General features: G+C 40.3%; 1 protein-coding gene across 2 annotated transcripts in view; it reads right to left on the reverse strand.

The window, feature by feature from the left end:
• Window positions 1-13,748, reverse strand: part of LOC131465569 (ephrin type-B receptor 1-like) — a 94,129-nt gene that overhangs the window by 79,974 nt on the left and 407 nt on the right. The gene's annotated exons all lie outside the window — the stretch shown is intronic.

Raw genomic sequence — 13,748 nt, forward strand, 5'->3', positions numbered from 1 at the left:
CAGGATCAGTATTTGTGCAATACTGGCCAAAATAACTGGATTTGGTAATGGATATGACCCCTAAACCATTTAACTTATGTAAATGATTCACTAAGCACATGTACAAATTAGTCTTATTAACAGATAAGGTGTTTAAAAGAGGTATAAGACAGCATCGGACTGATAGTGTCATCAATAGAAATTCCAAGTTTTTGATAGAAGTATCATCGTTTTGAGCCATTCCTAATATTTGCCTTGATCACCGCCATTAAATGCCACTGTGATACCACGGTGATTATTATCTGTGCCTTGGAAAATGCTGTGTTTGTGCAAGGGTCTAAAAAAGACCAAAGTCATAAGACGGTGCCTTGTCAACCGCATGGCCTGTTTGAGCGTGGGCATGCACCCTCTTTCTCACACACACACACGCACACACACACACACATTTTATAGAGAGTCTGACCTGCTGTCACTGAGATGTGCCCGTGTTCCCACCTGAATCCACCCTGAGGACTATAACACAGCAGTTGCATCAAACTCTTCCTCTCTCCCCCCCCCCCCCCCCATCTTGACCTCTGCTTTTCACATTGCAGTGTTTTCCTTTTGGAGGAACTTGGAATTGAGGGAGTCTGTCTTCAAGTTCTTTATTCTTAATAAATGCACTTCACTCCCATTCGAGAGACGCAGCCAAACAACGTGCAGGTTTTTACACATTTCACTCGTTCTTCCAGTATAGTTATTCATAGTTGCTTGATCCACATCTGGTCCCTGAACTATAAAAGCATATTTTATTATCTCTTGGCTGCCATTTTTCCTTGGACAAGGCTAACAATTTCCAAACAACTGTCACGTCAACCTTCATCATTTGGTGAGAAACTGCACTGAGAATATAATATTACTGTGTATGCAACAATGGGACTGGATTGTTGGTTTGTACAATGCTATGCTTTTGTTGTTGTTGTCTGGTTTAGGTGTTCGTTGAGAAAACAGCAATGACTTTGTTCTAGTGACTCCGTCTGACACAGTCATTGTGCTGAAATACAGCGGCAGGGTTTGTGATGGCGCTCGCGATCAATAGTGCTGTCGCTAAATACAATATATAATCCTCTATAAAATATTGAGATTTTAGACATTTCCCTGGTAATTGTTGGAGATTAACCCACATTTTCTAGGATTGTCAAGTCTTTTTAACTGATCTACAGTTCTGCATTGTTCAGCTTGATTCTTGTGTCGGACGTCTCTTCCTGTGACGGCGCTCTGACCAGTCAGTGGCCGGCAGTCTGGCGACGTCACGCATGGTATCGCCTCGGCGCACTTGGAACCTCGCCAGAGCAGGTACTAAAAAAAGTGGAAACGTAACTTAACTGTGCCGAGGTCAGACTAGCCGGTGGAAACACGCCACATGACGCTGGGCTCTGGTATAATAATCATACTAAAAAAACACTGCCTACAGACATGCAACAACCTATTTACTATTCACTTTTTAGAAAAGAGAATTACAGTCCACAAATGTCAGCACACATCAACACATAGATAAAAACTGTATTCGCCATCATAAAAAAAAGGGAGAAAAAACAACGCAGTATTCTCTAAGGCAAACTCTGCTCACTCACAGTCAAATCTAAATCATATGTGCTTGTAGACTACAGCAAATGATGCAGTATAGGTTACATGAGTGTCTGTGTGAGTGAACGGTGGATTTGAGCAGCTGTGTCCTGGTGGACTGCAGAGGGCCTGGAGAGCACAGTATACTGTACAGTATATATGCAGTGCAAATATTGAATCTGGCTCACCACCAGTAAGGTGTTTGAATGCCAACTCCTGCATCTCTTATGTTTCACCTGCTCTGGAAATGCTGTAGGACATTATCTTTAAGGTCCAATGTGTAAAATGTCTTCGTAGAAATGGAATATAAGTAACCTCAGACTCAGAATAACCTCAGACTCAACTTATAAGTATGTTTGTATGGGTGTACGATCACTTTAAAATAAAATCATTTGTTTTTTGTAACCTCAAAATAAGCCTTTTATCTTTTTTTTTTTAATGAAAGCGGATTCTCATGGATGTTTCCGTTTCTGTTAAATGTGTTCAGTCTTATTATATAAACTCCTTACAGCGGTCAGAAATTGCCAACAGGCAGTCAAACACTGGGAGCTTGTTAAAATGACTCCTGGTGGGAGGGACCTGACACTTATCGGCTCTCTGCTCCACATATCAAACTGCAGAAGACTAACCACTGGGTTCATTGTCTCTCTTTATGTTTTGTGTGTGTGTGTGTGTGTGCTTTAACTCTTTTCTTCCTATTCATCTGCCTACCTCTTTTCCTTTAACCATCTCTCAGGAGGGTTGCTATCATAACAGCTGTCATGCAGAGTAAAACTGTCAAAACAAAATGCCCTTCTCACCCCCTGCCTGTCTGCTCTGTCCTGGTTTTTTGCTTTGTCCCCATTGTGTTGGAAATGTAATGAAGGGGAGCAGCAGAAAAAAAAAAAAAAATTATATATATATATATATATATATATACATATATACACATACACACACATATACATACATATACACATACACACACATATACATATATACATACATATACACATACACACACATATACATACATATATACATACATATACACACACATATACATACATATACACACACATATACATACATATATATATATACATACATATACACACATATATATATATATACACATATATACATATACATATATATATACATATATATATATATATATATATATATATATATATATATATATATATATATATATATATATATATATATATATATATATATATATATACCTATGATACATGATACATGTTCACTTCAAGGTTGACGCTCAGAGGACATGCGTGTGACACCTGAACAATGAAAAAGTTATTTCTCCTCTGGTCAGTTTCCGTCCGTTCCCCAGCAGAACGGCTGAATTCCCCACTGCTCCAGCAGAGCAGCTTAGTGGCTGTTAAAGGCAGGTGTGGATGAAACCGAGCGAGTGTTAAGCTGAATACAGATATAAAAGCGCACCAAGACGTCATGATTTGGCAGATATGTTGAAGCTGCAGGACTAAGAAGGTAAAACAATATTTATATCTTGAGATGAGCAGGTATAAAAATGTTTTTATTGAATACTTGGTGTAACTCAAAAGCCAAATCTGTAGGTTGTTCTTTTACTCCTTTCGTATGCTTTTTGTTGTGTCCAAAACAATCAATTATTAACCCTTTAACACAGAGTGCATCGCAGACAACACAAGCACACTTTGCATTACCGCATTTACACGGCGGTTTGTGTTTAACCATTTCTGAAAGCTGAGAAGATGCAAGTCAGAGCCAACGTGTGGTTAGTATGGTCATTTCATTTGCGCTGTTGAAACTATTAGTTATTCCTCATTTAAAATTGTAAATACACTATTTTAACATGCAGTAAATTGTAAATAACTGCCAGACATTGACAGACATTCTGGAAAAATGGACAAAACACTTAGTCACAGGATATTTTCTGGCCCTTTTATGGTTAAAATAAGTCAAGACAGACATTTTGAGGCTTAGGTGTTAAAGGAAATAATTACTATGAAAATACCTGTTTGAGGAATTAAATTATAATCAAATACACACGAAAGAGTGATGCACAACTATGGTGATTATTGGAAAAGTAACAATACAATAACACATGTTTTGAATTGTTGTTTTCATATTGTAATGTGAGATTAGGTAAACAATCCTTCTTCTCCTTAACCTAAATTGATTAAAATTCAAGCCAGTTTTTCCTCACAACCTTTTCAAGGTGAGGCAGAATCAGCATGGTGCTTCATCTCAGCTCTCTTTTTTTTTCTGTGGCTACAGCAGTGGCACAGTCCTTAATATCCAGCATGGCTATCTGTGAGACCATATGTCCACAGCAGGAACACTGAAGAGGCTGGCAGAGGGCCCACTCTCAACCAGCAAATAAATAATGGGCCATTATGTTCAATCATATGCTGAGCAATGACGGTCTACAGCCCACAGGAGAAGTACGCAACATGCAATGTCGTGTGAGAATAGAATATTACAAGTAAGCCCTAGTAATATTCTATTTCATGAGAATACATAGCTGATTGTAGAGGCAAGTTTAAGTCAGTGACACGCTCCTTCCTTAGACCCTCTGTCCTTAGACCTTCACATCGAGTGAGGTAAAAATGGGAGAAACCTCAGGAAGAGCCACAGAGGGATCCTTCTCTCAGGACCAACAGATGTGCAACTGAACAACATCTGGCCACAGCATACAGGACGATGTCAACGTAGCTCTCTGCCAGCGGAAGATCAGTAGAAGTTGGTTGATGCACCAGGACAATGACCCATCAAAGTACATGTACTGCAGCATTGAGTGATATGAAAATGTAGTTTAAGGATAGCCAAGTCAGAGTCCAGGTCTTAACCTCGAGAATATATCACATGTCGATTAATCAATTTAGACAAATATTTGCCTAATCAGCATTTATCAACCAATATGAGACCAAAAAGTATGCATTTGTTTTCTCAGAAACTTGATTATGTTGCTAACTTTTTGATAACTAAAAGTCTGTATGTAGCATGGTGTCATACTGGCACGACACAGTGTAGTTTGCCAATAAAGAAGAATATGTTGGTACCTCAACAGAAAGATACGAAATACTGGTACAATGCAGGTCGGTAGTTTTGGTACCCTCTGCTAACAATCCTCTGTTTAACAATGGAATAGGAATAAGAGGATATTTATTAACCATTATACTGACGAAACTGCAAAACGGCATTACAAGGTTTGATTGAGGGTTGATCAGAAAACCCACGTAGACGTGCAAACTCTTACAGAAAGGTCCCAGACTGGGAATCAAACCCAGCACCTTCTTGCTGTGAGGCAACAGCGCTAACCACTACCAGTGCTGACCACTATGCCGCCAATAATGGGGGTTTAATGTCTTAGAAATCGAGTGACACAATGACCCAAAAGCCAATCAGTGGGCAGAAACAGTGGTAAATACCTGTGGGTTGTGTTTATTTACATTACTCACTCAGATAAGTAATGCAAGTAAAATTAAATGATATTGAAGCCAAACACATACAAATCTGCTGTGTTTGGTCTGAACTGCACTGTAAAAGTTAGTTCCAGCTGCAGTTGTTCTGGTTATAGTAGAATGTGTATATGTAACACCCTGTTTCTGTCATGGAACCACGGCACTGTGCCAACATGACGCTCATTATCGGATGTCCCGCAAACCTCCCCTTCCCTTTATGCCAAATTTGCATTTAGAAGCTTTTTTCAGATTCCCTCATTATTGTCGCCGTTTTTCTTGTGTTTAGACGGCAGACAAAGCAGTCAATGAGGGGCCTGAGGTCAAGATAAATGAAGGAGTTTTCCATTGGCGGAGGGTAAAGAAATCATTTTGCCTTTGCCTGAAACAAAGGATAATTGATGCTATCGCTTAACTTGCATGTTGGAAAAAAAAAGATTATCAATAGAGAAGACAGAACAACTCAAGGAGCATGCCATTCCTGTCTGTCTAAGTTAGCCGTGTATTGATGCGACTCTTTGAGCTGCTAATTAGTTGAAGTGACTGTATAATCAAGGAGAGCGAAAGGAGAGGGAGAGTTTTAGGTGGAAACAAAAGATTTCCTTCATTCCTTTCATTCCTTTTAAGTCCACCAGTTATCTGCAAACCAAAAGGATCAATTATACTTTCATATCAGGAAATCTAATCTATTCAGGCGTTATGCCGTTATACAAATAACCGGGGGAATTTGAGCAGTGAAGTATTTTATGATGAGAAAGCGTCCTTTTTCCTTTCTGCAATTTATTCTTCTTTTTTAAGAAAAAGGAAATAATGACAGCTGTGGAAGACTGATAGTGATTGAAGTTAAATGTCTGTAATGGTGGTGTAGATGCTGATTAACTGTTGTTGATAAACAGTATTGGCAGCGAGCCGGCTGGATACAGCAGGGACAATCATTTTACATTTTTATTCAAATCACTGACACGTGCAGAACACCCCAATCAGAAGTCAGTCAGTCAGTCAGTGGTTACATCTCCACGTCAAGCTAAGAAAAATAAGTAAAAAAAAGATGTTCTAATTGTGTCACCCCCACAGGATGTGAATGTGCCACACACACCACCTTGCCAAATTTGAATGATTAAAAAAAGTCATTAAAAAAATAGCTTTCAAATCATGTAAATTCTAAAACGTCTCTGAAATGCTGGAGGCGATGAGACAAACACACACACACACACACACACACACAAGTGGGAATCAAAGTCTGAGAACGTTGCTGTTCATCAGTGTTTGTACAAAGTATAATATGGTGTCAAACTAACTGTTCAACAAAACAAGACGTGATGTTAACCAGCTTTGATCCGCTGTAAACAGTATACGAGTGTTTCCACCTCATGCACGGAACCAAAAATCACAGCACTTTAGTGGGGACCAAAGCAGCTTAATGTCACTGTCGGTCAGGGTTTGCACAGAATATTAACGTCCTGTTCAACAAACATACAGAGAATTGAACAACATACTGTACTAGGACTCCAACTAACGTTTATTCTCATAATCGATTCATCTGTCGATTATTTTCTCAATTAATCTTTCTTAATTAATAAAATATCAGAAAATGTTGATCAGTGTTGACCAAACCTGGAAATGTTGTTCCCTAAAAGCCAAAATGATTCCATTTTAATGATTTCTTTGTTATATGGAGCAAAGAAACCAGAAAATATTCACATTTAAGAAGCTGAAAAATAAGAAAGCTTGTTTTAATTCTATAAAAAACAAGGCAATCAGAGATGGCAGACTTCAGCCCATTCACGCAACTAGCCTCTGGCGGCCTATGTTGGTCATATTGGCAAGTGCAAGTGTGGAAGCACAGACAGACAGACTGACTGACAGACAGAGCCACTAAAAACATGTCGTGGGGTGAAGTGAACACTCAGACCTAATAATAGATTATGAAAATAGTTGATAATTAAATATGTATTTAAATGTTTCAACCCTATACTGTACAAACACATTCCAGACAGACATCTTTATCAATCCCTTTGGGAGGTTCCCTTGGGGAAATTAAATTATTATTTTTTGATTGCTCCACACTCTCCCTATTTTTACCTAGTAATTCATAGTTTCCCACATTCACAAATATTTGCTGGCTTTATCTAGTCCTCGCATCAGAAAAGAAATTGTCATGGAATCGTCATGAACAGAAATGTCCAACAACCAAATATACTAAATAGTCAATGTAAATTAAATAATATCTAGGACTTTGTATTACCCTGTTACCAGAGTTTGACTCAAACTTCCCTGTAAATGTATTTGTCCTCATAATAGACAGAATTTGCTCAGTTTCTTTCTCCAAGATTCAAGTGGGCACCTGCAATCATCAGAATGGGACGTACATGGTGACCCAAACATTTGGTATGCAAATGCACCAAGACTGAAGCATTAAATATGAATATTTCTCCTCAGTCAGTGACTCATCGCTGATCCAACACACAAACAAGTTCTTCCTTGAATATAAAATTGAGATTGTTAAGTTGTGTGGAAAAAAAATAAATCACAGCCAAGGTGTGAAGACTATACAGTATATTTCCCACTAATATAAATCAGTCAATCATTTGTGCTGTAGCCAACTGGTTCATTAGAGTTGGCTGTTCAATACGAGTATTCCATGATTAGCTATTTCTTTTTAAACAGGCCATCAAGCAAATCTTTACTGAACTGTAAGATTGTTCATGTTATGTTGTAGATAATAAGAGGTGGGAATCAAAGGTCACCTCACAATACGAAAGATGATACGCGGCCCAAGATACCAACAATATCATGATACAAGAATTCTGTGATAATCAATATATTGCACGTACATATTCACAATATCGTGATTGGCGTTCGGTGTGAATACAGCATTAGATGGATCATTTTGTACATGTTGTGACGCGATGGCAGCAAGAAGTAACAGGCCATTTCTTTTAACCAAAAGTTGCAAAATTTCTCCTGGAGCGTAAGACAAGACCTGTGCGTCTATAAACGCGATTAGCGTATATCGTTTTGGTGCATTGACTTTGTATGTAAACTTGACGCGTGACAAATTTGCGGCGCGTCCGGTGTGAACACAGCATGACTAAAGAAAACAAAACGTCCGTGCAAAGTTAAAAGTGCAGGATTTCTCTTATTTATTCACAACATAGAGAACAAATTGCAGTTGCTGTTAACTCCCTATTCATCCAGGTAACTTCAGCCACAGGTGACCTCATTCATTTGAGCAGCGCCGCCATGAGGCGACATGAAGTAGCAATACCCAGCAAGTGAAACTGGTAGGGTCTGTTTACTTTAGAGTGCCTTAATTTATTAATTAAATATTGATATTGGCCCTAGTGCATCAATTATTGCATTACACGAGGAATATACGACGAACATATCACCAAATTGATATTTTGACCCCACCCCCCTAGTATAGTTTCTCAATCCTGGGCCTCGGGACCCACTGTCCTGCAGGGAAACATCTAATGACCAGGATTAAGAAACATTGCCCAAGTAGACAAAGCCACTTTCAGACATGAACTCCGGGTAAACATTTCCCGTAGTTTAGCGTTCACATATGACAAATGCTCCAGGATATTGTCTGAGTGACAGGAAGGAGAATCTCTGAAGCAACTTCAGCAGACATTTGTGCTCACACGTACAGCCCTTCTGCATAATCTCGGGAGAATTTCAGAGTTCAGTGCACGTCTAAATGAAGCTCAAGTCAGACTCTACCTCCAAGCTAATGCGCGCTAACTGTGCCATGCAAGTTGCTGTGAATCTGCTATTAGTCACGCTTCACCGAACACCGGGCATGTGTCGTTAGACTGCACTTCCTAAACTAATGCAACCATAATGAAGTATGATTACCTGTGGGTGTGAAGACGCATGGAGTCTAAAAAGTAGACCGACTGATGTGAAATTGCCTCTTGATGCACATTTTGCCGGAGGTAATGCACAACCAAAACCCAAGACTGTGCGTCTCTCTCAGTCAAAGGAAGATATTCCCCACAGGAAAAGCAAATTTATTCTGAAACAATTTAATTGCTGCGGTGAGATAAACATTCAGTATTAAAGGGAGTCCTTGTTGGAAAATACACTGGGAAACATTGTAGGTTAAGTCTCAGACCTGGTGCAAAGGCTCATCCTCCGAGATCTGTTTCACCAGCTCAACTGTCTGTCACATTGATAACCTGTCAACAGATGGATATAGAACCCGCATCTTTAAAACATGAGCTGGCTCTTTTCTGTATTCAACACATTTACAGGACCACTGGTTCCAAAAGCGTTGTCCCAACGAGGCAGAGCCTCATTTCTGAGGCTGCGGTTAAAATTCAGGAGCGAGATATGAATTGTAGATGGGTTAAGATTAGCGTTAGGTTATAAGTGATTCGGGTTACGGTTAGAGAAACCGTTTGGGGTCAATCTATACAACAAGGATGTCACTTTTAAAAATAAATAAATAATGAATTTGAATGAATATTACATGACACACAACTCATATTTGTATACCCCACTGTTCACCCACCCAACCCTGTCTATTATTACTCTTACGGATTACGTGACACTAGTCTAGTCCTAGTCCTAACCCAAGTCACCTAAAATTGAACTCAACACCTCAATCTGCGACACCTCCTTCGCCAGGTTGTAACCCATTTTTCATCTCATGTCAGCTGGGATTGGCACAGCACCTGGAAAGCTGACGCTTTGCGCCTATATACTTGTCATTACGCTAGCCCTCGGGACTTCCGCGGATGTACCGTCCAATCACAGATGAGATTCACCAGTGCGTCACATGTTTGTGACGTCAGCTTCTCAGTACCGTAATTCCTAAACGGTCGAACAACTGCCTGATATCCAAAGTGAAAGATCTCTTGGAAAAAAAGCGGCAGAAAGTAGCACTCGCTCAGCCATAAAATCAAAATAAATCCAGATGGCCTGAGGGTTAATTTACTGACAGATTCAAAGTGGATTTAAGACCAAAGCGTACTCACGGCGCCCTCTGGCAGACCACACAGTCATTACTTCAGATGTTCTAATACACTTCTAGGCTGTATATTTTTGAACTGGAATAGGTTTTTAAGGTTTGAGTGACTCAGACCCCGACTTTGAATGGATATCCAAACTTTGGACAAAAGTGATGCTACAATAAACAGCAGTTAATGCAGAGTCCTAACAAGAGCAGATGTGCCAACCTGTGCATGCGTTTGTGTTTGTGTGGCAGAAGTGCTGTATGCACACTTTGTCATCTGCACGTCTTTGCACTAAGTACATGATAGGTTTTCCCGAGGAGATCATCTGTAAATCATTTGTTATACGCGCACATGCACACACACACCACAAATTACAGCTTGTCATGTTAATACCAGCATCTAAAACAGGATCTACAGTGTTTAACCTTTAGCTTTCCCCCACAGGATAACAGATGGGGCACAACATCGTATGTGTTCAGGCTCGGGGGGGCGAGAGGGACTGAAATAGTTTACATGCAGGAGCAGATATAACATGTGCAACTGTATGCACAGTGCACATTTTACATGCAATAAATTCAGGATTTCTGTATTGGACTCCAACTAGCAGCTCTTGCAAGAAAAGAGTCGAAAGAAATTAACTCATCGACCTCTTGACACTCAACACTGACACAAATCAGCAATTTCAGTGACAGAGCCTGCTGCTGACTGGGCTTTTGTTTCAGACACAGAGGACTCAGCCATCCCTCCCCACACTCGTACTTATACACAATAATACCCACTGGGACAGGCTTTGCATTGACTTTCAAAATAAGGGGGGGGGTGTCAAATGCTGGTTTAGCGTTGTAAAGTTTTGGGCTCTCCCTCTCCAAATCCTGAGGGAGGGTCGGGGTCATTTAACAAAATGTTACAATTTCAAGCCACAGCGACGACAGCGCAAAGCAACATCCAGAACGAATCTACTGTAGCCTGCTACCCACGTGTTCTCACCTGACTCGAACCTAGAAGAAGGCAAGCACAACCTCAAAAAAGAAAACACATGGCAGGTACCCACACGTTAAGGAGGCTGACATTGATTGTAGATATAAATATGTATTAATAAACTGCCCTTTTTTCATGTTGCTATGGCTGCAACTAAAGTTCTGTTGAAATATTAATTGATTATTTAAGAATTTAAGGTTATTTAAAATCCGAGTCTTGTTTTTGTTTATTTAAATGTTTTTTGCACATCCACTAATAGACTAATTGTTGCAACTTCAGATTTTATACTGAGCTTCAGAGATTTAAGTAACTAAACTCTCTTTCAGGCTGAACATTAGCAGACATATCCAGGATTTTGAAACTCAAAGCCGCTTAAGAAAGATGATTAACGGTACACTATTTCGTTTGCCAGTGGTTATTTTGCCCTGTGCAGTTATTCTTCACTCCTGCATCAACCACGCGTGGACTGTGAAGTTATAGATGTGCCAGAAACAGAGCGAGAGAAAAAACAGCAACAACTCAACAGAGACAATGTTACGGTGATTACCATTTCACATGTTGAGAATTCCTCTCTGGGACTCGAGAGAAATTGAAATGGGCATTTTAATTTATAGCATATAACGCACTTGCTTACTTGCAGCCCGACACTTCAACATAATAGGCGTTAAATTAATCTTTATGTTTCGTGCAAGCTTGTGTAATTAACATACAATGAATTTTAATTAAATCTAAACTAGCACGTCAAATGTAATCCATCTTATTAATTTGTTATTTGTTTTATTCAGCGCAAAAGGGCAGCTTTTACCGACCCCTGCTTACCGTACGCTTAAGTCAGTGTATGAATCGAGCAGAAACAGTTAGCTGATTAATCAATATGTTCAGATCATTATTTAACGGCTGGACACGTCATACTAGCTTCTCGAATGCAAAGTTTTTTGGAATGCCGATCTCAATTTGATCTTTAGTTTCTCACAGATCTGCACAGTAACCATTTTAAAAACGGTTTTTCGAATGAAAATGAGAATAATGATGTAAAAAAATGACATTTGGCACTCGCAAATTAGATATTTATTCAAAATCTTTCAGGCCCCCCCCCCCGATGCTGATGTGGCCGCTGGAAGTTTACAGAGGACAAATGTACACAGAGAGCAGCAGAGATGATGGCAGCGAGCGACTGTGTCAGCAGTGGGTATATTTTACACCAACAGGCTCAGAGAAGCTTATGCATCAGTTCATTAGGCACCCACTTACCATGAGAAGGCCACAATCACCACACAACAACCCACCACCCACACTGTATACCTATTTGTCTCCTCACCGTATGTTAAATCCACCTCCACCCACCCACTCACACACACACACCACATCACAATGTTGTGTTTGATCAAAGTAGAACCTGCTGCCCTTCAACACATTTTCACGTCTCAGAACGGGAGAGAGATTGACTCCGGAGCGCGTCGTTACGCGCATCATTAAAACACAGCAGTAGACTAATCTTGGTGAGGGACAGTAGCAGCAGCAGCAGCAGCAGGAGGAGGAAAGGTGATTGAGGACATGGGAGGAGAGGATAACAGTCGACGCTTACAAGAGAAGAAACCAAAGTGAGAGCCACGAGCGAGTAGGAGGTGCAGTATGTGAATGGTGGGAGATATGACAGGAGATGGAGAAGTGGAGATCGAAGCAGATGTGGCAGGGTGAAGATGAGGGGGGAAGAGGAAGAAGAAGGAGGAGCAGGATGCCAGGTCTTGAGAAACCGGTGGAGTAGGTGAACCAGGGAGTATGAAGTAGACGCTCGGGCTGGAGATGCTTGGAGAAACAGCAGGAAGTGATGGCAGCAGCAAAAACTAAAAAGTGATGCCTGGGGGGGTAATAGCAACTGTTTGAGAAGCAGCTGCAGCAGCTGGAAGATTCTTTAGGAAGGAACTGGAGCAGCAGTAGTAGGAGGAGATGATGCTGTTTGAGGGTAAAGGCAGCAGAAGGTATAGTAGGTAGGGGAGACTTTGGGGTAGGTGGGAGGAGGAGGAGGCTGCATTGGAAGAGGCAGACGCTGCATACTGTTTAGGAAGCAGTAAAGGGTGTGATGATGCTTCAGGGTAAAGTGAGGAGGTGATGTCGGGGAGGAGTTGTATAGGAGAAGCAGTGAAGGGGGGTTGGCAACAGCTACACACACACACAGTCACTGACCACTTATGAGCTATAATTATGATCCAGTCGCCTGCAGAGCCTCACGGCAGAGAACTGGGGGGATGAGAAAGATGAGTTTGATGACAGCAAAATGTGATCCAGGATCTCATGGGACATTCATTATCTGGAATCTAAATTGATAAATGATTAAAAAAAAAATAGAATTATTATTTTTTGGTATTGGACATCTGTTGGGATTGTGACCCGGAGAGTTAAGGCTTAGGGTCAGGGTATTTTAAAATCACAATTTGACATGCAATTAGCAAAAGCTCAGTTTTTGATTGTTCTGTGTTTTATGACAGATTATAGAATGCAACACATAAATGTAAATATCTGTAAATGTAAAGTCCTCGTTCTTGGTTAATAAGCAGTAAATATTAGACCGAAGCTTGACTTCACATTTGTTCACCCAAAACTGTTTTAGCCCTACAACCCTGAAGAGCAGTAACAGACAAAGCCTGATGCTTTCTTTCTTTGATATTATAGTCTGTCCATGACAGCCTGACAGTGACTTCAGCCTCCAACAGCTACACAGCAGCAGCAGCAGCCTCCTGTGTTCCTGTTATCCAGCCACAGACACCGGAGT

This window comes from Solea solea, chromosome 9, assembly GCF_958295425.1.
Source record: "Solea solea chromosome 9, fSolSol10.1, whole genome shotgun sequence".
Classification (NCBI taxonomy): domain Eukaryota; kingdom Metazoa; phylum Chordata; class Actinopteri; order Pleuronectiformes; family Soleidae; genus Solea; species Solea solea.